Genomic DNA, 26,555 nt, shown 5'->3' with positions numbered 1-26,555 from the left:
GGTACTGATCGACAGGGGCCTGAATATGAGCCAGTAGTGTGCCCAGGTGGCCAAGAGGGCCAATAGCATCCTGGCCTGCATTAGGAATAATGTGGCCATCAGGAGCAGGGAAGTCATTGTGCCCCTGTACTCTGCATTGGTTAGGCCGCACCTTGAATAATGTGTCCAGTTCTGGGCCCCTCAGTTGAAGAAGGACATCGAGACACTTGAACATGTCTAGGGAAGGGCAACAAGGCTGGTGAGAGGCCTTGAACACGATCCCTATGAGGAGAGTCTGAGTTAGTTGGGATTGTTTAGCCTGGAGAAGAGGAGGCTCAGGGGTGACCTCATTGCCCTCTACAACTACCTGAAAGGTGGTTGTAGCCGGGAAGGGGTTGGTCTCTTCTCCCAGGCAACCAGCACCAGAACAAGGGGACACAGTCTCAAGCTGCGCCGGGACAGGTTTAGACTCGAGGTGAGGAGAAAGTTCTTCACCGAGCGAGTCATTCATCATTGAAACGGGCTGCTCAGGGAGGTGGTTGAGTCACCATCCCTGGAGGCGTTCAAGAGGAGATTGGACGTGGCACTTGGTGCCATGGCCTAGTCATGGGGTCTGTGTTGATAGGTTGGACTCGATGATCCTTGAGGTCTCTTCCAACCTTAGTTATACTGTGATACTGTGATACTGTGGTGAGCCAACAATGCACACTTCAGAGGGCAAATCACATCTGGGGCTGTATCAAAAGAAGCATAGCCAGCAGAGCAAGAAAAATGATTCTGCCACTCTACTCTGTTCTTGTGAGGCCTCACCTGGAGTACTCTGTCCAGCTCTGGGGCCCTCAACAAAAGAAAGCTATTGACTGGCATGGGTCCAGAGGAGGGCCACATAGAGGTCAGAAGGCTGAAGCACCACCCCTATAGGGACAGGCTACAAGTGCTTTGAAACTGTAGACATGGGAAGCTTCAGCAATATTTACATAAATTAGTTTACAAATGCAAGCTAATCTATCTTATACATGGATTTTCTGAATGTGGAGACTTCAATGAAATTTTCAGTGTTCGTCTTGCATGAGCTTTCCTTTTAAAAACTCAACAACTTCCAAAGTTGCTACATGACCCTGACAGCCTTTTTAACCTTTTTCTCCAGAGTATTGTATTTTAGCTATAGCAACCTTTAGTATTTTAATTTAAATTTGAAAAGCAGATAGGTTGCAAATGTGAGTAAATAAATTTTGCAGAAATTACCAAATGCTACTCATACAGTGCTCACCTACCTAAGCAAAAATGCAAAAGACTGAGCTTGAAAATTCATGCATATATTCAGAAGTGTTTGCCCTTTAAAGAAAAAATGCTAATATTGTGCCAGTTCTTTTTTCAGCTAATTTTTCACAACTAGCGCCAACTTCTATCTATGCACTTACAGTGGAATACATATATTAAGCCTGACTCTATCAGTTCATATGAGCACTTCTGACATCAGTCTTGTTACTGATGCGCTTGTTTCTAAGTCCACACACATACTATAACCATAACATTACAGTCCTGGGTTTTGGCCCATCTGGTAGTAACTCAGTAGTTTGCAGGAATTTCCATGTTGCTTGAAGGTGTTCATTGAGCTATAATTAATTTTCTCAACTACAGCTTCTGCAAAATGTAGGTTTAGCAGTTTCAGTTCCTAACTTTCTGGTATTTGCATGTCCCTGTTCCCATGTTTAAGAACACTAACAATGTTCTTACACAGGTAAAGGCTTATAAGAAGAAGAGGAAAAGCTGAAGATAAAAAGCCATGATGTGGTAGTGAGAGAAATTCAATTCTCCCCCCACCCCCCAAAACCACAGCTAACTCAGTTGGAGGAGTAGATGGAAAAGCTGTAATTTTACAAGCAGGATGAAATGCAACAAATATATACACAATATACAGTATTTACAGTATATACAAAAATAGACAGCAAAGAATGTAAAACAGAAAACCTGCCCCTCCCCCTGGCAGAGGAGGGCCCCCCAAAAACCCCTTTTCCCCCTTCCCCCTTTTTTTCCCAAAAAGAGTTAGAGAGTTAAGGGATGTTAAGGGAAATTTTGTTAGGTCAAAGCATATGCTAAGGGAAGAAAAGGAATTAATTTCTTGTCTCGTTAGTTGAAGGTCAGCGCCAAGCACAGAAAGAGAAACAGCTGTCCAGACTCAGACTGAAACAGACTGAGACACAAACTGAACTAAAACTAAAGATCCTTAAAGTTACATTGCTACCAATCTACCAATGAAATTCTTTTAGCATTATCTTTATTTTCTTTCTTACACCAAAACATTCAGCTAGAACGTTTCTGTAGCTGACCTTTCTTAAAGGCACAGCCTAAAACTGTCACACATGAAATACAGAAAGATACAGAAATAAAATTAATTTCTGAGAAGAACTTAGTTCAACTGGAAGCCCATTTGTCATTCAGAGATTTTGTCCTACTCCTAGAGGTCAAAAGATCCTCTGTTAGGAACAACTTTTTTGTAATCCTGCTCTGGGCTCTTTCTGTGACCATGGCCAATTATTTCTGACACAGATTTGTCATCATTACAGTGGGGATAATGTAGCTATCTAGCAAAATTTTCTAACCGTTCATTAATTTATTGCACAAAGCATAGACATAAGAAATGACACATGCATGCTAAATATTACCAATATTACCCACATTACCCACATCACATTTAATTTCCTTTTGATTACAACAGAGAACACCTAAGTATTATAATTGAAAGTAAACTACACTTTCCTTCCTCATTTAAATCAAATAGCCCAGTGAAGGTAAAAGTTCTTTTTCAAAGTGATGTATTAGTTTTGCACACAGGAAAAGCAAGAAGTCTTACCTCCTCAGCTGTGGAAAAGGCCTGAGAGCCATAGGTCATTAATTTCTTACAACTGAATTATGGAGAACTGAGATAAATGAAACAAAGTTCAACCCAGGTGAATCACACAAAGAAATGTGTGATCTCGCTTCACCCAGTTGAAGCATAATATACTGTGAGAATAATCAAACCCTAAAGTGTTCAATATAGTGTCTGATATATAATTGGTACATGTACTGACTGTAAGGCATTAATAAAGACATTTCAGTGTGTTCTTGATACTTAGGCAAGGTAATTAAGGTAATTGAGAAAGGCAAAATTTGGTCGTCTGTATGAGAGTCTGTGTGCAGTTTTAAAACAACTGCTGCTTTACAGGACAGAATAGTCATGGAAAATGGAGGCAGGGGTACAGAAAACAAAATGCTAATGAGCATGTACCATATGGAAACATCAAGATATGAGAGATAAACACCTCACATGAAGATTAGTAAACTTGCTCAACTGAATGGAGGTGTTCCTCTATTTCATATCATAGGAGATATTTGGTAGTTGATCTTGGTCCTTTCACTCTTTAAGTGTATGTCTGGCTCACAGTTATCTTTTTTACTTGTCTACTGTCCTTATAGTCCAAATGGAAAATACACGACAGGAAAGACATAATCTTAATTTCAGGTTACCTGGTCCTGGTTTTGAAACAAAGATTTTGATATCAAAAGTAGTTTCAATTTAATATAATATACAAAATTAATGTAGCAAAATCCCATGTGATAGAGGAAGCTGATATTTATTTACAAAATCTTTTAAAAAGAGCTGATTTCACACAGACAAATCAACTCTCATATTGTTCACTCATTTTTTTCATGCCCACATAATCATGAGGATCAAGATCTGTATATGTTCTGAATTTGCTGGGATAAAATCCCAGGCCAGTCATGGTCTGCAGGCCATCAGCAGTTTGGAATCAGCCAGGATGGCTGACTTGAGTTGGCTACAGATGTATCCCACACCATGAGGATCACACTGTAGTGGTTTGCGCCTTAACTGGGGGTTAAGAGCTCAGATGGGGGAAAGGCTGAGAATCTCTCCCCCACTCCCCCCTCCTCCCTCCCAACAGAGAGGGAATAAAAGGGTAAGGAGCAAATCCACTAAACAATAATTTGGAGTTGGCTTGGAAGCAGAAAAGTAAAGAGTTTTCTTTAAACAATATATATATATATATATATATATATATATATCACAATAACAGGAAAGGTTCACAAGGGCAAGGAACAAGGATGGATGGGAGACAAACAAAGAATAATACAAAACCAGTCTTTCTCTGAAGAGGCGCGGAGGCAGCAGGCATAAGGACCAGGCCTGACCACATGGCAGAGGAGCAGAAAAGCAGCTGCAGTAGCTCTCATCCAGGAGAGGCAGGAGGCAAAACAGAGCCAACAGCTACGATGTCCTGCTTTTTATAACCTAGCTGGGCAGGGAGGAGGGAGTGGAACAGACTCAGTTTCCTAAGGGGAAAACATCCTGCAGGGAGGGTAAAGTACCGGCAAGCCCTCCACCCTGCTTTGTTTTTTTGTTTTCAGAAAAGGGTGTTAACCCACCACACACACTGAGTACAAATGAGGGAGTTTGCTGAGGCAAAGAGAGGAGCCTTCTTCTAGAGCTTTTCTTTCTGTTCACCCCTTTCTTGATCTTGAGGCCTCTGCTCCTGGGTATTGTGACTGCTGCATTTTTGCTGTGCTGAGTATAGCTTTGTGTACCTTGTACTGATACTGGTGACATTTTGGTTATTTCATTAAATATAGTTTTATTTCAACTTTTGGATCTTCTCTCCTTTTCCAGATTCCCTTTTTTGATGAAGGTGGGTCACTGGATGACAGAAAAACTGTTATAGTTTAACCTCAGAAATGGGATAAATGTAAATGACATGTCCAGTTGGTCTGACCAGTATTGCTTATGTGCATTGGGTTCTTTCTGACTGGCAACAACAAATTGTTTTCTTGAAGCTTATATACTTGGCATTGTGAGGTGATCTTTTGCCTCATTATGTTACTTACTCCAGCCTCTATTGACAAAGGTGTTGTTCAGAGTGTTTGTTTGGGTTTTGTCTGTTTTATTTTTTGTTTTAATATAGGTTTAGAATATATATGCATACTTACATATAGCTACAATTTATTTTCCTGATAGCCTAACAAGAAAGCATTAAGTATGATGTGTTGTAAACTCGCTTTCATCTTCCTGATGTTTAGAGTGCATGATTTTCTGCTGAGTCATTTGTTGTATGGTCTATTAAAAGAAGACCTTCTGATCTTAATAAATCTTTTCCTTAGTTTTATTGGTTCTGATGGCATTACCTAGAACAACACTGAATTATGTAAAGAGGCTTGTAGGGGTGTGATGGTTTAGCCCAAAAAAGCACAGCTGAACTCATCCAGAGAAGAGAATGAAAGATGTATTTTACAAGCAATCATTAAATGCAATGAATGTATACAAAATATACAGTATTTATAATATTATACAAGAATTTGCAGGAAAGAAAGCAACTCAGAAATCCTCCTCCTCAGAGGATCCCACCTCGGGTTCCCCCCAAATGAGAGGGGAGAGAGATCTCCCCCTTCCCTTTCCATCCAGTTAATTAGAAGAAAAGTGAAGAGTAGAAAAAAGGATGTCAGGGGAATTTCAGTTAGTTGAAAGCAGTTGTTAAGAAGTTAGCTGCTTATCTTATTATTTTCAGTCCAGGGTCAGCATGCATGCATTCTGGCCAAGAAACAGAAGACAAACAGACAGAATGTAAGATCATAAAACTACATCCCACTCATTTACCAATTAAATTAGGTTAGAATTATCTTCCTTTTGTTTTCCTTTTTACACCCAAACATTCAGCTAGACAATTCTGCAGCTATCCTTCCTTAAAGGCACAGCCTAAACTGTCACAAGGCTTCTGCCTGTGCAAGTCTATATCAGGGACAAGCAGTTTTAGAAGTGTTACAGATGGCTTTGACAGTGTATGTAGACTTGCTATCAAGTGGAATTATATCTATATTTTTTAAAAATATGAATTAGACTCTCAGTGACTACAATTTATAATAACAACTGCATTTTATTAATAATAACATATTAATAAATGGAAGATAGTTTAAGAAATATTGGCTGTGACCTGTGGCTTCCCTAGCTTGATAGTCAAGGAAAATGAAAATTTCAACAGCAGTCATTTGTGGGCAGTTGAAAATTACTTCCTCTTAAAATGGCCAAATAGTCCAATTGGCTTTTGAATTGCTTTAGTCTCAAAATTTGATTACATTCTGTGCTATAGAGTAGCTAGTGACTAAAGAGAGAAGAAAGCTCTGGAAAGAGCAATCAGCAGCTCATTTCTCTGCTAGTGTTACTTGGCAAAAACAGACTGTGCTTTTTTTTCACCAAATCTCTTTATAAAACTTAGTGTAAAGCCCCAACTCATAAATTAGTTAAACCAAGCAAGTCTAGATGAGTTCCATATAAAAGTACTGGGAACTGGAATAAGTCCAGAAAAATACTGGAAATAAACTCATACAAAATTTAAACCATAATTAATTAAATAGTGAGAATATAATTGGTGGTCAATATGATTTCCTGGAATACAAATTATGTCAAGCAAATATGATTTCACTGTTGGCCTTGATAAAATTATGGATTTGGTAAATAAAGGTTAAATTATATTACATATTTGACTTAATATAGTGTGACATTCTTATGAAAAGATTGAATTGCACAACTAGTTATTAAGTTGTTTAATGGACAGGTGAGTTATGGTTGAATTTTCTATTACGGTGTTCCACAGAGATCTGTATTGGGTGTGGGTCTATTCAATACACTACTGAATCACTACTAATAAAATGTATGGGAAAGGAGGTGTGCAGGCCATACCTGTAGAATGACTGAAAAAGTACAATTGAGTGAACCTAAAATTGTCTCAGAGCAAAGTAGTAGTACTAATAGATGTGTCAACAGTAGCAATGGAATAGTAAATGCAGCAGTGTGATATTAGTTTAGATTTGTGTGATTACTGTTTTATCATTTCACAAGACAAAGCTATTAACTTTTTTTTGTTGTTGTTTTTGGGGTTTCGGGTGGTGAAACAATATTTTAGCTAAAATATGATGCATTTGAAAAAATAAGAAACCTAACTAAAAATAAGGTGAATATTCAACTTTGTTGTCTTTTAAAATGGCACTGAATAACTAAACCAAGAAAAGCCACAGACTTTGCATCTAAATTAATGTTTAGCTTTCATTAGAGTGTTTTAAAGTAAATTTCTCTATTTCACTCCGTAACTGTGCATTGGTTCACACCACAGGGCTATCACAGTGCATAGGCAGGGCTGTGTATGGCTGTAGGGGAATATCAGTGCTGGGAATGCAACAAGTGTCAGGTACTGATGAGCACATGTTCAGATCAGAGCTTGCTCAGGGTCTCTTTTTCTAAATCCAAAAGCCTTTTTTCTTCATGTAGGGGAAGGGGAAGAGGAGTGGGGGGAGAGGTTAAAAAAAGAGTGCATTGTCACAGAGCAGAAATATTGAGTGTGATTAGTTGCTGACCTGAAATGTGAAGTAGAATTGTGGAACAACATGTTTTCTACCAGTAGAAATTATTGCCTTTTTGGACAATATATTTCAGAGTTGTGCTTTAGCCATTTGTGAATCCAGTCATGCAGTATCGGTAAAGATGGTAAATTGGTATATATGTGGTTCCAAAGCTTTTGCTTATTTTTGTTTGATTGGCTTGGGGTTGTTTTTTTTTTGAGGGCAAAATCATCTGATGGAGGAGTTTTTGTGGTGATAAGCCAGTATTTAAGGATAAAGAACATTAAGGTTTCATTTTTTTGCTGGATATTGCTACTCTATAATAGACTTTTTAAACCACCAAAATTATTTTAAACTTTCACATGCTTGGTGAAACCCGCTGAAAATGTACTTAACTGAAATCCAGAGGTTACCTTTAAATCATTTGATTGTGAGTATTATAAAAATGTTGTCTAAAAGGAATTTAAAGAATTTGGGTTAGGTTTTTCTTTTGGCTAGGATCTCTAATTACACTTGAATAAGATTACAGGAAGCTAGAGGGGTGGCAGAAATACCACACCTCTTCTGAAGATATTTAATGTTCTAGTCAGCAAGTGGTGTTGCTGCATGTAGATTAAAGAATGCTTAAAAAAAGCCAGACAAAAAGGAAGGAGAAACTATATTGAGATATTACTGTCCACCTTATCAGGCAGAACACATGCCTGAAACAGTTACAATGAATACCACTAAAATAATGGTAAGTAAACTCCCTGTATATCAAACACTTAAGGGAACTGACTGGAAAATAATTGAGTTACTTCAAAATTTTAAGTTATCCATATTTAACTTGTTAATTTTTAGTGCTTCTTATGTTAATCCATTATATATGCTAAATCTTAAACAGTAACTGGGATATATTCATTTAAACCACCACCTTACAGTTTAATTTGGCAGAAAACTTACTTCAGTGGTGAAATAATTTAAAATCTTAGCTAGATTTTAGTAGTAATAGTTCAAACCATTACTTGTACTTCACTACATACAATACTGTTTGTTGTTTGGTTTTGTTTTTATTTTTTCCCTCGGTATAAACTTGCTTTAATGATTAAGATCTGAAGCAGCTTTGTCATCTTTTTGTTGAATGCCAGCTTTTTATGCTCACAGAACATTGGATCGAGAATTTAATGTGTGTCTGTATACTCTGATTTACCCAGAAGAACTGCTTCATTGACATCATTAGGTGGGTTGGATTGGTTGATGGGTTGGACATGATGATCTTGAAGGTCTCTTCCAACTTGCATCATCATTATTATTATTATTATTATTATTATTATTATTATTATTATTATTATTATTATTATTATTATTATTAATAATAATAATAATAATAATAATAAACTTTTGTATACAAAAATGAAATATCAGTCATCCATGATATTTTGAAGTCTTGCTGACATCAAGTTCTACCTGTGAGTGTCTTTTGTCTGTTATTTGGCATAGATACAGCCAAAAGGAAACAACATAATATATATTATATATTTATATATATAATATATATATAACATTAGAAGATGTGGTGATGAAAAGTATGATGATAATAGATAAAACTTTCTAAGAGACGGAAGCTTGTTTTTAAAAATAAAAAAACATAGGAATAATCACAAAGATTTATCTTAGCCTTGTAAGATTTGTCTTCCTATGTAGTATCTATTCCCAACAGGAAGAAAAAAAAATAAAGAGCTCTAGAAGACAATTAACAGGAAAGCAATTCAGAGCATCTGATGTTATGCATACATTAGCCAATCACACAGAAGAACAGAATGATAGACTTCAGAAGAAACCTCCAGAGATCATCGAGTCTTATATATACAAGGAGATTTTTGCATCAAAACAATTGGTGCTGAGGACTTGATGTTCACAGTATGTGCATTTATAAGGTTTTTATTTCACAGTATATCTAGTCTAGTCTTTTAGGTTCAATATCTGCTAGTAGCTGAAGGGGATTAAACACAACTCAGTAGTTCATCTTTCCATTTAATTTAATCTGAAACACATCCAGTCTGCATGCTCAGAGAATCCTCCATGAAGTGTTACAAGGGAGAACAATCAGGGCATTGATTTCAAAAGCAAATTTTTAATTCTTATTAACATATTGATATATAGATGCACTTTGAATATCTTAAAAGTGCATTTTTCTTAGACATTTAGACATTTATGTTCAATAACATAACATGTAGAATGATGTCTTAGATTTGTGTGGCAAGATTATGATAAAGTTGCACTATAGGAGTGACTTCTGTGAGAAGCTGCTAGAGTTGTCCTATGTCCAACAGAGCTAATGCTGGATGGGTCCAAGATGGACCTGTCACTGCCAAGGCTGAGCTCAGTAGCAGGACCTCTGTGATAATTTATTGAAGAAGGAGGGAAATCCCTGCACAACTTTAACTGCAGCTGGAAAGAGGAGTGAAAATACATGAGGGAAACAAAATTGGAAATAAAAGGGTCAGTGAAGAAAGAGGATGTAGTGGGTTGGGGCAGCCCCCCCTCCCCACCACGCGCAGAATTAACGACTCAGACAAACAGATTGCAAAAGTGATGGAAAGTTTAAATAGAACGGTGAGTGCGTGCAGAAAGCTAGAAACACAGTGACAAGAGAGAGATCCAAAACAGACCCAGAGAGATCCCATTCCCACCTGAGGGTGCACCCAAACCCCCAGGGCTCCTCCTTCCCCCCCGCCCCCACTGCTAGGCTAGTCTCAGCTGGCCAGATCTGAGACTGCCCATCCCCCTGTGGCCTTGGGCCTAACCAGACCCATGGCCGGGAGATCTCTCCCCCAGTTACCGGGTGGCGAGGAGGAAGGAAAGAGGAAGTGCCAGACCCCGCTGTAAGACTTATAGTGGTGCAAGGGATCATGGTAGGAAATAACCTAATTTCCTGTGTCCACCCACTGGGCTGGACTTCTGGACACAGGAAACACCCCTGTAGCAGAGGGCACCCAGCCCAAACTACGACAGAGGAGGAGGAGGTAACCCAGGCACCAGAACAGAGATTTCCCTGCAACCTGTTGCGAAGACCATGGTGACTCTACCCCTGGTGGTTAACTGTTGAGTATATATTCACTTGCAGCCCATGGAGGACCCTACACCAAAGCAGATACTCAAAGGAGGCTGTGAACATATGGAATGTCTCTAGTGTAGCAGACTTCTGACAGGACCTGTAGACTCATGGAGAGAAGGGAGCCCATAGGAGCAGGTTTCATAGTTTCATAGTTTCATAGTTTCATAGTTTCATAGTTTCATAGTTTCATAGTTTCATTCAGGGTTGGAAGGGACCACAAGGATCATCTAGTTCCAACCCCCCTGCCATGGGCAGGGACACCCCACACTAGATCAGGATGGACAGAGCCTCATCCAGCCTGCTCTTAAACACCCCCAGGGACGGGGCCTCGACCACCTCCCTGGACAACCCATTCCAGGGTTTCACCACTCTCATGGTGAAGAACCTCCTCCTCACATCCAGCCTGAATCTCCCCACCTCCAGCTTCATTCCATTCCCCCTAGTCCTATCACTACCTGATATCCTGAGAAGTCCTTCCCCTGCCTTCCTGTAGGCCCCCTTCAGATACTGGAAGGCGACAATTAGGTCACCTCGGAGCCTTCTCTTCTGCAGACTGTACAGCCCCAACTCCTTCAGTCTGTCCTCATAGGAGAGGTGCTCCAGCCCTCTGATCATCCTCGTGGCCCTTCTCTGGACACGTTCCAGCACCTCCACATCCCTCTTGTAATAGGGGCTCCAGAACTGGACACAGTACTCCAGGTGGGGTCTCACCAGGGCTGAGTAGAGGGGGAGGATCACCTCCCTCGACCTGCTAGCCACACTTCTCCTGATGCAGCCCAGGATCTGATTGGCTTTGCGGGCTGCAAGTGCACACTGAGAGCTCATGTTGAGCTTTTTGTCCACCAGCACCCCCAAGTCTCTCTCCTCAGGGCTATCCTCCAGCCAGTCACTGCCCAGCCTGTATTTGTGCCTGGGATTGCCTCGACCCAGATGCAGGACCCTGCACTTGCTCTTATTGAACTTCATGAGGTTGGCCTGTGCCCACCTCTCAAGCCTGTCAAGGTCCCTCTGGATGGCCTCCCTTCCCTCCAGCGTGTCTGCTGCACCACACAGCTTGGTGTCATCAGCAAACTTGCTGAGGGTGCACTCAATGCCACTGTCCATGTCCCCCACAAAGATGTTGAATAAGATAGGTCCCAGGACTGATCCCTGAGGGACTCCACTTGTCACTGGCCTCCACTGGGACATGGAGCCATTGACAGCCACTCTTTGGGTGCGGCCATCAAGCCAGTTCCTTATCCATCTAGTGGTCCACCAATCAAACCCATGTGTCACCAGTTTGGAGACCAGGATGTGGTGCGGGACAGTGTCGAAGGCTTTGCTCAGGTCCAGGTAAACGACATCAGTTGCTTGCCCCTCATCTATTAATTTTGTCACCTGCTCATAGAAGGCCACCAGGTTTGTCAGGCAGGATTTGCCCTTGGCAAAGCCATGCTGACTGTTCCCAATCACCTCTTCACTATTCTTTTGAGCGAGTAGTGACTCCAGGAGGATCTGTTCCATGATCTTTCCAGGCACAGAGGTGAGACTGACTGGCCTGTAGTTCCCTGGTTCATCCTTCTTGCCCTTTTTGAAGATGGGGGCAATGTTTCCCCTTTTCCAGTCTGTGGGGACTTCACCAGACTGCCAGGACTTTTGAAATATAATAGAGAGGGGTTTAGCAACCTCATCTGCCAGTTCTCTCAGCACCCGTGGGTGTAACCCGTCGGGTCCCATGGACTTGAACACTTTCAGGTTCTTCAGATGATCACGAACCTGATCTGCACTTACAATGGGCAGTTCTTCCTCCCTGTCCCTGGCTTTGACTTCCATAACATCAGGAGTGTGGCTAGAGGCCCTTGCAGTGAAGACTGAGGTAAAGAAGTTATTAAGTACCTCAGCCTTTTCCTCATCACAGGTGACCATGTCACCATTTTCTTTTCTGAGGGGGCCCACACCTTCCCTAGTCTTCTTCTTCCCATTAATATACCTGTAAAAGTTCTTAGTATTCCCTTTAATCTCCCTGGCTAGATTCAACTCAAACTCTGCTTTGGCTTTCCTGACCAGGACTCTTGCTGCTCGGGCAGCTTCCTTGTATTCCCCCTGTTCTACCTGTCCTTCCCTCCACTTCCTGTAGAGTTTCCTTTTAAGTAATAGTGTGTCCAGTAGCTCCTTGCCCATCCAGGCAGGCCTCCTAGCATTCTTACCTGCTTTTCTCTTTGTTGGTACACAGAGCTCCTGGACACAGAGGAGGTGGTCCTTGAATACTGACCAGCTGTCCTGGGTCCCTCTTCCCTCCAGGGCTTTGTCCCATGACACTTTGGCTAGCAGATCCCTGAAGCGATCAAAATCTGCATGCCTAAAGTCTAGGGTCATGAGCTTGGAATACTTCCTCCTGATTGCCCTGAGGATGTTAAATTCAACTGCTTCATGGTCACTGCAGCCAAGGCCGTCTATGAGCCTCACATTGCTTACCAGCCCTTCCCTGTTGGTGAGAACAAGGTCCAGCATAGCACCATTTCTTGTTGGTTCCTCCACCATTTGGAGGAGGAAGTTGTCTTCTATGCAGTCCAGGAACATCCTGGATTGCTGGTGCCTTGCTGTGTTGTCCCTCCAGCAGATGTCCGGGTGGTTGAAATCACCCATGAGGACCAGGGCTTGTGACCTGGAAGCTGCTTCTATTTGCCTATGGAGGGCCTCATCTGCTTGGATCTGCTGGTCAGGTGGCCTGTAGGAGACCCCCGCAGTAATATCTTCTTCCCCTGTCCTGCCTTTAATTTTGACCCATACACTCTCAACTAGCTTATCATCCCTCCCCAGTTGGAGCTCCACTGATTCCAACTGGCTATTGACATAGAGGGCAACACCTCCTCCTCTCCTTCCCTGCCTATCCTTCCTAAAGAGTTTATACCCATCTATGCCTACATCCCAGTCATGGGATTCATCCCACCAAGTTTCAGTAACAGCCACTATGTCGTGGCATCCCAGCAGCACAGTGGCCCTTAACTCATCCTGTTTGTTGCCCAAGCTGCGCGCATTCGCATAGAAGCACTTCAGCTGGGCTGGCCCTGTCCTCCTCTTGTGCCAAATCCCCTCGGTTTCCACAGAAGGTTTGCTAGAAGGACTTGTGACTCTATGGGAGACTCATGATGGAACAGTCCATTCCTGAAGGACAATGCCCCATGGAGTACCCACAGAGTACTCCCCATGGACAATGCCCCATGGAGTACCCACAGAGTGGAAGTTCATGAGCAGCTACAGCCCATAGGAAGGACTGATGTCAGAGGAGTTTGTGGAGGACTGTATCCAATGGGAGGGACCCCATGATGGAGCATGGGAATATTGGGAGGAGTCCTTCCCCTAGGAGGAAGGTTCAGAAGAGACAATGTGTGATGAACTGACCACAAGCCCTGTTACCTATCTCCCTGCATTGCTGGGTGGAAAGGAGATAAAGACATTCAGGAGCTGTGCCCAGGAAGAAGGGAGGGGTGAGGGGAAGATCTTGCAACTTTCAGTTTTTATTTCCTATTACCCTATTCTGATTTGTTTGGTAATAAATTAAATTAATTTTGCCTGACTCAAGTCTGTTTTGCCCATGACAGTAAATTGGTGAGCAATGTCTCTCTGTCTTTATCTTCACACACCAGCCTCTCATTATATTTTCGCTCCCCTGTCCAACTGAGGTAGGACACTGAAAAAGTGGCATTGATAGGTAACTGTCATCCAGCCTATACCAACCCACCACAGGTGAGTAACTGACATATACAAAATTTGATAGGCTTCATTTTGTGGAAGTTTTAGGTTTTGTGGAGGTTTGGTTTTTGTTATTTTTGCTGTTTTGTTTTTAGAGAGAGTTTTTACTGTAACTTGAAATAACTTATGAAGGGAAGAGCATTTATCCAGCATAATAGTTTGGAATCTGTTCATAACACAAACCTGTTCCAATTGGCTCAAGACATTAACTTTCCCATCTGTCCCCCTTTGGATAATTTGGCAATTCACCTTTGTCTCTCAGACTGATTGCTAGCTCAGCCTGCATGGCTGTTTGTCAAAGAAACCCAGACAACCACAGGCAGAGAAAATAGGAAAATACAGACTTTCATGAACATCAAATATATACAGCCATTTACAGGGCTTCCCTCCTCACAATCCATTTGTAGTGAAGGCACAGGCCAGAGCACTTGACCAGAGGGGTCTACTGGGCAATTAAAAACTCCACATCCTGCTACAAGTGTGGGTAGGAACAACTCATATGTAGAGACATCCTGTTGCAATGAATATGAGTGGGTAGTGAAGTGGTTTTAGAGTATTAGAATATGAGTCAGATAATAGAGAATAAAACACAAGGAAGGAAAAGCAGAGAAGTTATATTCTTTCATTGATGCATGAGCACTATTTTCTGTGGAGCTGAAAGAAGCTGCTATTACTGCTGAGGGAAAAAATCCTTCTTCCTCCCTGTCTCCCTGCACTCAGTCACCAAAGACACTATTTGGGAATCCTCACAAGCTGGAGAGAACAATAAAATAAATTCTATCAGAACAGCAGGTCTTTCCTAAAAAATATGAGTTTTTATCTTTCAATTTTAATTCTTCACTCCAACAAATAATTTGGCAGGGAAAAAAAACCAACACTAAAGTAAAATATATGCAAATATTTTGATTAGCTTCATTTATTTTTAAATTTAGTATATATAACTCACCAGCATATAGTCTTTTGGAATATTATAATAACAGTCAGTTAATATTACAAAGATATGCATGGGGATATTGTCCATGGCAGCTATAAAGAAATAATAATAAATATGTTTGCTAAGTCAACTGAGCCTAAAGCTTTCTTAACCAAGATTTCCCTTTTTTTTTATTTGTGGGGTTTTGGTTTGGGGTTTTTTGTGGTTTTTTTTTTGTTTGTTTGTTTGTTTTTTCTTTTAATATTGCTCTTTAGATCTTCAAAATGCTCTACTGCACAACAGTGGTTCAATGCCATCATAAACCTCTGCAGAGTAAGGCAGGTTGCATGCTTCAACAAGTAGGACAGAGAGGAGCTCTTATGGAGGTTACTGCAGAATTCACCAAGTGGCTAAAGGCAGAGTTCAGTAACCCTCATGCTCCTTGAGGAATACATTGCAGAAACTTATCAGCTTTATAGACTGCTGAAGTAAGAGTAGAGAGAAGGGGTCAGATTTGCTAACATTCTTCATGCTTTTTTACCACTGAGATTGCATTCAATTACTTGGTTCACTCATTGTAAACCAGCAGGCTGAAACATAGGTGGGATCATGGTTTGTAGTAGTATATGGATCAGTGCTTGCCATTTAGAAACTGGGCAAATTGGGTTAAAAGTTCCTACAAAGTGTGTGACAAAGAAAAACAGATGGTATATGTCCTTTTTTTCCTCTAATATCAGTATAGTGGATATTTTTGTTGAATGGGCTTTAGTTTCTTTTGGAAGTGATACAGTAGAAGTGAAGCTGAGTAATAATATGTAATACCTCTGTTTAGCATAGATACAATTAATAACTTAATAATGAAACTATATGGTTGGAATAAATAAACTTTAAGTTGACATAATATAGTACATGCAAACTTTTTTTTATCTCATGATAGTAAATTAAGCTTTTGCTTAATAAAAAAAAAATAAAAAAAGATAGGTCTAACCTGCCATTTTATACTGGCATTGAATTGCTATGGGACTGAAACATTAATATTGGCGTAGTTGTCAGGATTCCCGTGTAGTAGAAAGTATCACAGCAAGTCTATTGTATTTCTGAGAACCCAAAAATGCATACTGTGTCGGAGTTCTCAAAAATTTTAAATATGTGTGCTTTCCCAGGAAAGATCAACTGGGATACAAATGTTGATTTTATAGTGTGACCTCCCTGCAAATTCTCAGTACCCTGTTTTGGGAAACCCAGTTTTTGGTGATATTTAGTAAAGTGTGTGTTCTCTCTCGGAAAGTGTGGCTTCCCTGAGAAGCCCAGTATTGAAGCGAAAGTTGAGAAGCTTTTGCAGATATGTGTCCTCTCAGGGAAACAGTGACTCTTCCCTAAGAAGCACAGGGGTTTCATCCTGTTGTAACAGAAAATTTGAGGAACAAAAGCTGAGAAGCTTTTGCAAGTGTGTGTTCTCTCAGGGAAATAGTGTGACTTTCCCTTGAGAAGCCCAGGTTGTTGTTTTTCTTGTGTGTGACCTCTCCTGAAAAATCTACTGTGCATTATTCCTGGAGAAGAGTATTTTGGAGTAAGCCCTTTAAAAGTGTACATTTTTCCAGGGAAGATTTTTGGTACAAACAGTGGTTTTGATCTGATTTTCCCATGAAACTTAATGCCCCATAAAGAAATGCTTTGTGAAACAAAAGAAAGGGCCCCTAGTGAAAGGCTTTTTAACCTTTTAGAAGCTCATGGTACCCGTGATCTTGATTGGGCTTATGAAAACTGGAGTAATTTCCAGAGTGTGGCTGATCATATTTTGGCTCTGCAGAAAAAAGCAAGAGCAAAAGCCGGAAAAGGCAAAGCTTTTATTTGTGCAGTTTTAGGTGCATGTTTAGCAGCTTCAGAGAAAGAGAAAGATGAATGGCATGAGCAAGAGAATAAAACTATTTCCTCTTTGCAGGGCTTAGTATAGTGACTACAAAGCCATGTTGCCACTTTAAAAAACATAGTGGCAGATCTTAAAATTCAATTAAAAAAGGAGAGAAGGCAAAATTCATATTTGGAATCAAAACAGGATGTGAATTACCCGGATTCTGTCCCCATGTACCCTCAGGCAGAATTGACAACAGCTAAGGAAGCTGCTGTGCATGTCAGACCTCTCATTAAAACTGAAATTTTATATGAGGATGGGGAAACTACCCCCACTGTCACAACTAAAGATGCACCTTTCTCCTCCACTGAACTAGCCAAACTCCGCAAAGAATTTGCACTCTTTGCTGGGGAATCTGAGGTGGAATATGTATGGCAAATTTCAAAAACTGGAGGTGATCAAATTATGTTAACAGAAGCTGAAGCCAATAGCTGGACTGTTGGGGTGATGTTTTTCTAACTACAAAAAATAAAAGTGGACCCAGCGAGCTGCCTATTGGGCAGGGGGTTTTGATCCTAAGGAGAGAAGGAAACCCATAGTTCTGTGGGGAGGGATGAATCAAGTAATGGAGAATGTGCAAAAGGCTGCTTGCCTGCAAATGATATATGAAAGAGAACTAAAACATCATTTTGAATCCTCCCCTTTCTCTCTTGGTGGATGCAAACAGAATGACTCCTTTGGTCAGGAGTCTCCCTGATTCAATTAAAATAATAGGTATCCAGCTCCAAAAAGAAATAGCTGATACCTCACTTTCTTCTAGAATGTAAGCTGCTCTAAGGGAATATTTAACACCTGGAGGGAGCCAGCCGGACTTGGGAAGAAGTGAGAGGGAAGTTATTAGACTATGCCAGGCAGTGTAGTATACCTGAGGAATTTTAAAAACCTCAAACTAGAGGCTTGAGGCATGTGAAAATGATTCACCTACCAAAACCCCAGGGCCAGTTGCACCATATTTCAAGTAGGCACCTGGCTAGGGGCAGGGAACACTTGAATAAACACGTGAATACCTGGCAATATCGGTGGAGGGTGGGTCAGAAGAGAGGTATTCCAAAAGAAGTGAGTGACAGGGTATCCACGAGGCAATTAGAAATCATTGTGAAAAAACAATTTGATGAGGGGAGGGGTGTGCCCCCCAGGGGAACTAAGGGCTTCACTCCTCAGTGGTGAGCAAGGGGGGTGGGGGTGGGGGTGGGGCTGGGGGTGGTGGTGTGTGAGCATGATTCAGGAGATCACCAAAACAATTGTACATGGTTTGGGAAAAAGCTTTTTGTTATGTTTATCTTGCCTTTGAGAGAAGTTGAAACAATCAAGGCTACTTACAGGCCCATTCAAAGTAATTAAGCCAACTCTTTTGGGGACATCACCTGAGAGTGTGGCTCAGAGAACCTCTGTGTGTGTGTGGGGATCTGGAAATACCAGTTTTGTATGTTATGAAGTTGTGTTTCTTACTTAAGTTCTAATGCTGAAGATTCCCTGTCTTGTTACAATATAAAAGACCTCTCAAGTTTTGCATTACATGAGACATCTTTTTAAGGACTGTACCTTCTACATCCCTGCAGATGCATTCAGATCTGTAAGCAAGTTCTCACTTCAGTTCCGAGGAACAGGGATGCTTTCACCTGTTTTAATTTTGTTCTATTTTGTGATATGGTTTAGTATTTTTATGGTTTCACCTTGTACAATTCCCTGTTTTATACAATTGATTCAACATGTAGCGTCCAATATGCAAGTTGTGTCTAATGATGGTGTAAAGCAGATTTGTGCCATCAGCCAATCAAAACTTAGGTCTATTGAAAAAATTGTTTAAAAACTTCTTTCCTTTCTTTTCTTACTTTCTTGTATTTATCTTTGATTGACGGGGTGGTGTAAGAGACTAAATCTTGTCTCTTGATGTGACTCAAAAAAGATAAAATCACCTTTGCTGCTGGCCCAGACAGTGGACCAAGGCCACTGCTATTGATACCTTCTGGAATATGCATAAGCCAAGATGATCTCCACCATCAGGTACCCCGGAAAGGGAGGATGGTGAGACAATGGATTCACCACCTGGCCTCTGGTGTGTATTGGGTGTGCGGGTAGGTAAATGGAGAAGGAGGAAGTTGAGACTTTATCACTGCAACAATCTACTTAGGGTATATTTATTCAAGTGCACTTCTTAACGATGAATTTTGTCCACACATTTTACCACTCAATATTATGAAACTCTTCTGAAAATCTTCAATCTGCTCTAGTCTTGACTATCCTGAATGATATTATACCCTTTGTCAGATATGTGATCATTCTATTCATTCCCTCTTCCAATTCATTTATCAACATGTTGAACTGTGCAGGCTCTTGTGCAGATTCCTCAGACCCTCGCAGCTAGTAGATAGGGTAGCGTTGCATTCTTTCTTTCTCTTATGACAAGGGAGCTACATCTGGTGATCAAAATCTGTGATAGAAAGAAGAGCCACAACCTGAAAAGTAGGAACCACTGAATCACTTACTCCCACCTTATAACCCTGCAGCACCAGCAGCCCCCATCCTCCCTACAGCCCCTGTCCCCCCTGCAGCAGGAGTAGCCCCTGTCCCCCCTGCAGCAGCAACAGCCTCTGTCCCCTCTGCAGCAGCAGTCCCCACTCCCCCTGCAGAGGGACACACTAGCCTAACCCCTAGTCCTCCCCCATCTAGATCCACCCGCCAAAGGAGAGGAGGTAAGCAAACTAGAAGACAGACAAATGTCATAGTTTTGGAGGAAGAGTCTACTGATTCAGACAATCCATATGAAGGAGTACCATTATATCTTTTGAGAGAGATGCCCCTGGGGGGAGCAAATGGGTGAACTGGATATGTAAATGCTCCCCTCGCTTCTACTGAGGTGAGAAACATTAAGAAGGAATTAAAAGGCCTCCTGGAAGACCTGATAGGAGTAGCAGAAAATTTGATCAGTTCTTGGGGCTAAATATATACATGTGCAAAGAAATGCAATCAATCATGGGAATCCTTTTTGCTACAAAGGAAAGACAAATTGATTAGGACAACTGGAATGAGGATTTGGAAAAGGAAAAATCATCAGGGACCTCCAGGTGATTAAAAGATGCCCCTAACTCCTCCTAATTGGAACCATAATGATGATAGGGGCAGACAAAATATGAATGAATATTAAACCTTCATTATTAGAAGCATAAAGGAAACAATGCCCAGGGGGCAAAATACAAATAAGGCATTTGATAGTCAACAGGGAAGTGAGGAATCCCCTACTGATTGGCTTAAGAGGTTATGGAAAAATATGCAGTGATATTCAAGAATAGATCCCACCAGTCAGGATGGCCAAATATTGTTAAAGGTAAATTTTGTCATTCATTCCAGGCCAGATATTAGAAAGAAAATGGAAAAAAAAAAAAAAGAAGATTGGCAAGATAAAGGACTTCAAGAATTATTGAAGGAAACACAGAAGGTGTACATGCGTAGAGATTAGGAAAAAGCAAAAAGAAAAAGCCAGCATGAGAGAAGCAGGCCAGGTGGGGAAACCTGAGAATAAAACACAATTCTCCCGCCCTCCATGTCCTCAACCTATGAGGGATAAAACACCTAGGTCCAAGGAATGTTCAAACTGGAAGTAAGGGTAATGAATGAAGGGTAATGAATGAATGTTACTATTGTGGGAAAATTGAGCATTTTAAATGAGATTTCAAAGGAGGAAGAGAGATCTTAAACTTTTTGAGGAAGACCAGCAATAGGGGTGTCAGGGCCTCTTTTACCTGGGGCAAAAATACCAACAGGAGCCCTTGATAAAATTAAAAGTAGGACCCCAGGGAGAAATTTTAGAATTTTTAGTAGATACAGCAGCTACACGTACTTGTGTTACCAAGCTTCCTGAAGGGTGTGTAGAAAGCAAAAATACTGTAAAGGTTTTAGGGGCAAAGGGGGAAGGGTTTAAAGTCGCAGTAGTTAAGGATGTTAAATTAGAAACTGAGGCTAGAATTGGGGTAGGAGATATCTTGGTAGTGCCAAGCGCAGGATGTAACTTACTAGGGAGAGATTTACAAATTCAATTTGGTACAGACGTAGTTCCAGATGAGCAGATGAGGGTCAGAATATTACAATTAAACACTGAGGATGAGGCAGAGATTAACCCAGAAGTCTGGGCCAGTGAAGAAAATAGAGGGATTTTAGACATTGAACCTATACAAGTAACTATAGCACAACCACAACATCCAATCAGAGTAAAACAGTATCCTATACCTAAAGAAGGAAGGGAGGGATTAAAGCTGGTTATAGATCGCCTCCTTAAAGATGGAACCTTGGAACCTTGTATGTCCCCGCATAACACTCCCATACTACCAGTAAAGAAGAAGGATGGAATTTACAGGTTGGTGCAGGACCTGTGGGAGGTGACTAAGAGAACCGTGACTCAGTTTCCTGTAGTTTCTAATCCTTACACATTGTTGAGTCACATACCTCCAAATCATAAATGGTATAGTGTAATAGATGTTAAGAATGCCTTCGGGGCCTGCCCATTAGCTGCAATCAGTAGAGATATCTTTGCCTTTGAATGGGAAGATCCAATCACGAGGAGAAAGCAACAATTGAGGTGGACCAGATTGCCCGAAGGTTTTACAGAGTCTCCCAATCTATTTGGTCAAAACTTGGAAAATTGTTATTGTGATTTCCACAGGAAATGGATGTTTTAATCACACAATATGTAGATGATTTATTAATCTCAGGAGAAGGGGCAGTTGAAGTTAGAAGGACCACCATAAACCTCTTGAATTTCCCAGGAAATTTGGGATTAAGGGTATCAAAAAATAAATTACAATTTGTGGAGCCTGAAGTTAAATATTTAGAACAATGGTTAAGTAATGGAACTAGGAAGATAGATCCTGAAAGAGTAGAAGGGGTTGTATCTCTCCAAGCCCCTAAAACAAAAAGACAAGTCAGAAGATTATTAGGATTACTAGGATATTGTAGATTATAGACCGAGGGATATAGTCAGTTAGTCAAGTTTTTATATGAAAAAATTAGTGGGAGATGATAACTTCATTTGGACAGGGGAAGACGAGGAGAAATTTTAAACAATTAAAAAGGCTTTGACTGCTACTCCACTTTTGAGCCTCCCTTCCCTGAGCATGCCATTCCAACTCTTCATTAATGTGGAGGGAGGGGTATCTTATGGAGCGCTGACTCAAGAATGGGGAGGGTCAGTGTAGTGGTTTGAGCCTTAACTGAAAGTTAAAGGCTCAAATGGGGAAAAGGCTTAGAATCTCTTCCCCACTTCCCCCCACCTCCTCCCTCCAAACAGGGAGAGGAGGGAAAAAAAACAACGGTAAGGAGCAAATTCACTAAGCAACAATCTGGAGTCAGCTTGGAAGTAGAGAGGCAAGTAATTTTTTCTTCAAAAACATATATATAATGTATATAACAATAACAGGGAAAAAAAAAAAGGTTCACAAGGACAAGGAACAAGAATGGATGGGAGTGGGACAGAAAAGAATAATACAAAACCAGTCTTTCTCTGAGGAGGCGCAGAGGCAGCAGGGAGAAGGATCAGGTCTGGCCACGTGGCTGAGGATCAGGAGGGCAGCTGCAGTAGCTCTCATCCAGCAGAGGCAGGAGCCAAAAAGGAGATCCAACAGCTATGATGTCCTGCTTTTTATACCCTAGTTGGGCAGGGAGGGGGGAGTGGAACAGACTCAGCTTTCCCAGGGGGGAAACGCCCTTCAGGGAGTGTAAAGTACCCGCAAGCCCCCCACCCTGTTTTCTTCTTTTGTTTTCAGAAAAAGGCGTTAACCCACCACAGTCAGGTAAACCAGTAGCATATTTATCAAATTTACTAGATCCTGTAAGCCGAGGCTGGCCGGTGTGCATTCAAGCAGTGGCAGCCACAGCAGTAATGCTGGAAGAAAGTAGAAAATTAACGCTAGGAGGAAAACTGGAAGTATATACTCCCCATTCAGTAAGAAATATACTGAACCAAAAAGCAGTAAAATGGCTAACTGATTCTAGGATTTTAAAATATGAAGCAATCTTGATTGATGGTCTAGATCTAACAATGTCCACTAGCCAAAGTTTAAATCCAGCTCAATTTTTATACGGGGAACCTACTGAAGCTTTAGTACATGGCTGTCTGAAGGTTATCCAATACCAGACAAAAATAAGGGAAGATTTATTTGAACAGGAATTGCAAGAAGGGGAGAAATATTTTGTGGATGGGTCCTCACAGTGCGTAAAAGGGAAACGCTTGTCAGGATATGCAGGGGTTGATGGACTAATACTGGAAATTATTGAAAAAGGGAGATTACACTCTCATTGGTCAGCTCAAAACCTGTGAACTATATGCACTGAATAAGGCTTTGCACTTTTTAATGAATAAAGAAGGAACCATTTATACAGACTCTAAGTATGCTTTTGAAATAGTTCAAACATTTGGAAAAATTTGGGAAGAAAGGGAGATGTTAAATTCAAAAGGGAAAATTTTTATTCATGAAGCCCTAATCAGGGAAGTCTTAGAGGCAGTGAAATTACCAGAAGAAATAGCAGTGGTTCATGTAAAAGGACATCAGAAAGGAACTTTGTTAATCATTAGAGGAAACAACTTAGCTGACAGTGAAGCTAAGCAAGTAGAAGGAGAAGGAGAGGAAAGTGTTCTCCATGTAAAGGTAAAGGTGCCAGATGAACAGGAGGAATCACCAATATTCACTCCTACAGAGGAACAGGCACTTCAAAAGACAGGGGGAAGGAAAGATGATAAAGTGGTCTGGAAATTGGGGGATGGCAGACAATTGATTTCAAAAACCTTCGCCCAAAAAATCCTCCAGTGATTACACCTTAACACCCATTGGGGAACAAGATCTTTGTGTGATCATTTCCTACAGGATTATGTCTGCATTGGAGTTTACGAGGCAACTAGGCAGGTGACTAGTAAATGCCTAGTATGTCAAAAAGTAAATAAGAGAGTCATGAGACAGGTTCCATCTGGGGGACATATCATATCCTTAAGCCCATTCCAAGCTATTCAAGTAGATTTTACTGAATTACCTGTGGTGGTGAGAGAAAGCCCAGTTCTCCCTCACAAACAAGGAAACCATGGCTAACTCAGTCAGAAAAGCAGAAATTGATAAGACCTATATTTACAAGCAGGATGAAATGCAGTGAATATATACACAATATACAGTATTTACAATCCATACAGAAATATACAGCAAAGAACGTAATACAGAAGACCTTTCCCTCCTCCAAGAAGAGGGGTTCCCCCCCCAGCTGTACCCCCTTTCTCCCCCTACCTCCCTTTTTTCCCAAAAAGGGTTAGAGAGGGAGAAAAAGGTAATTATTAAGGAGGAAATTCTGTTAGCTCAAGAATTAGTTTCTTATCTGGTTAGCTCAGTTAATTCAAGGTCAAATCCATCCAGCACAGATGTTGCACAGGGAGACTGAAACAGACAGACTGAACTGACAGAGATTCAAACTGAACTAAAGCAAAAAAATTAAAGTTGCATTCTACCAATCTACCAATGAAATTTGTTTAGAATGTGTCGCTTTTTATTTTCACACCAAAACGTTCAGCCAGAGTGTTCCAGTAACCGTCCCTTTCTTAAAGGCACAGCCTAAAACTGTCACAATCCACCCCTTCTAAACAATTTAATTGGCTGTTCATACTGTCCATCCAATCCAAGACGATATTTACAGTTTGTGAGTAAAGTTCATAGTCCATTCTGGCTATCCTCAGATGTAAATGATTCAAAAGTCCAAGAAAATCAGGAAACAGGAAAACGGAAAACAGTTTGTCTCTTCACAGACGAAGCGAAGAAAAGGAATCAGGGACTCTCAGTTGACTCAGGACTCTCAGTGTTCTCAGGGATTGTGCACCATTGATTCCTCATGGATTCTTCCTTCGGCAGCGATGTACCTGTACAACACTCTGAAATTAAACTCTCTCAGCTAAAGTTAGATTTCTTTGTGGAATACACTGAATTTCACCATTCTCTTGCATTACCCAATAAGTGTGACCCAGACCTTCAGCTGAAACCACCCCTCAGACAGGTTTAGCCTCTCCTGAGGGAGAAAATACCCAAACAGTTTTACCTAACAGATTCCTCTCTCTAACAACAGGAACTCTATCACCTTCTACTTTCTGTAACAGATGTGAGTGTGCAGGTCCAGCTCGATTCACTGAACCTCTACTATTTACCAGCCAGGTTGCTTGTGCTAAATGTTTTTCCCAGTTTTTCAAAGATCCACCCCCCATGTCTTTAAGAGTGGTCTTCAACAAACCGTTGTAGCGTTCAATCTTCCCTGAAGCTGGTGCATAGTAGGGAATGTGGAATATCCACTCAATACCGTGCTCTTTGGCCCAGTTCTTTACAAGGTTGTTCTTGAAATGAGTTCTGTTGTCTGACTCAATCCTCTCTGGAGTTCTGTGTCTCCACAGGATTTGTCTCTCCAGATTGAGAATGGTGTTGCGTGCAGTTGCATGTGGAACTGAATAAGTTTCCAACCATCCAGTGTTTGCCTCTACCATAGTAAGCACGTATTGCTTACCAGAACGAGAGCATGGTAGAGTGATGTAGTCAATCTGCCAAGCTTCACCATACTTGTACTTGGACCATCTGTCACCATACCATAAGGGCTTAATTCGCTTTGCCTGCTTAATAGCAGCACAAATGTCACAGTCATGGATGACTTGTGTGATAGCATCCATGGAAATGTCTATGGATGTGTTACAAGCCCACTGCTACATTACATCTCTGCCTTGATGTCCTGATGAATCGTGAGCCCACTGAGCTTAGAATATCTCACCTCGGTGTTTCCAGTCGAGATCAAGATTAGAGTCCATGTCTACTTGAGAAACTCTTGCAGCTAGATCTGCCTGATGGTTGTGTTGCTGTTTCTCAGTAGCTTTGCTCTTAGGAATGTGAGCATCAATGTGTCTCACCTTCACTGGATTTCTCTCAACTCAATCAGCAATGTTCTGCCACAGGTCAGCTGCCCAAATATGTTTTCCTTTCCTCTGCCAACCACTCTTCTTCCAGTTCTTTAGCCAACCCCATAGAGCATTGGCTACCATCCATGAGTAGGTGTAGAGATAAAGCTTTGGCCATTGCTCACATTCAGCTATGTCAAGAGCTTGCTGGACAGTTTTTACGTCTGCAAATTGACTGCATTCTCCTTCTCCATCCTTTGCTTCTGTAACTCAGCGTATTGGACTCCACACTGCAGACTTCCACCTTCGCTTGTTTCCAACAACACGACAAGAACTGTCCGTGAAGAAAGCATATTGCTTTTCATCATCAGAAAGGTCATCGTAAGGAGGAGCTTCCTCAGCACGAGTTACTCTCTCCTCTGGAGGTTTGACACAGTTGGTGCCTTCAGGCCAACTTGAGATCACTTCCAACAGGCCAGGTCTTTAAAGCTTTGCCATTCGAGCTGATTGTGTTATCAGAGCCATCCACTTGGACCATGTGGAATCTGCGGCATGATGTGGTGTGCAACAGTATCAGAGTATCACAGTATCACGAAGGTTGGAAGAGACCTCAAGGATCATCGAGTCCAACGTGTCA

This window comes from Melanerpes formicivorus, unplaced genomic scaffold, assembly GCF_026170545.1.
Source record: "Melanerpes formicivorus ecotype bairdi unplaced genomic scaffold, bMelFor1.0.p_v2 SCAF_1, whole genome shotgun sequence".
In the NCBI taxonomy this organism is placed as follows: Eukaryota; Metazoa; Chordata; class Aves; order Piciformes; family Picidae; genus Melanerpes; species Melanerpes formicivorus.
Note: the sequence above shows the minus strand (reverse complement) of the source record.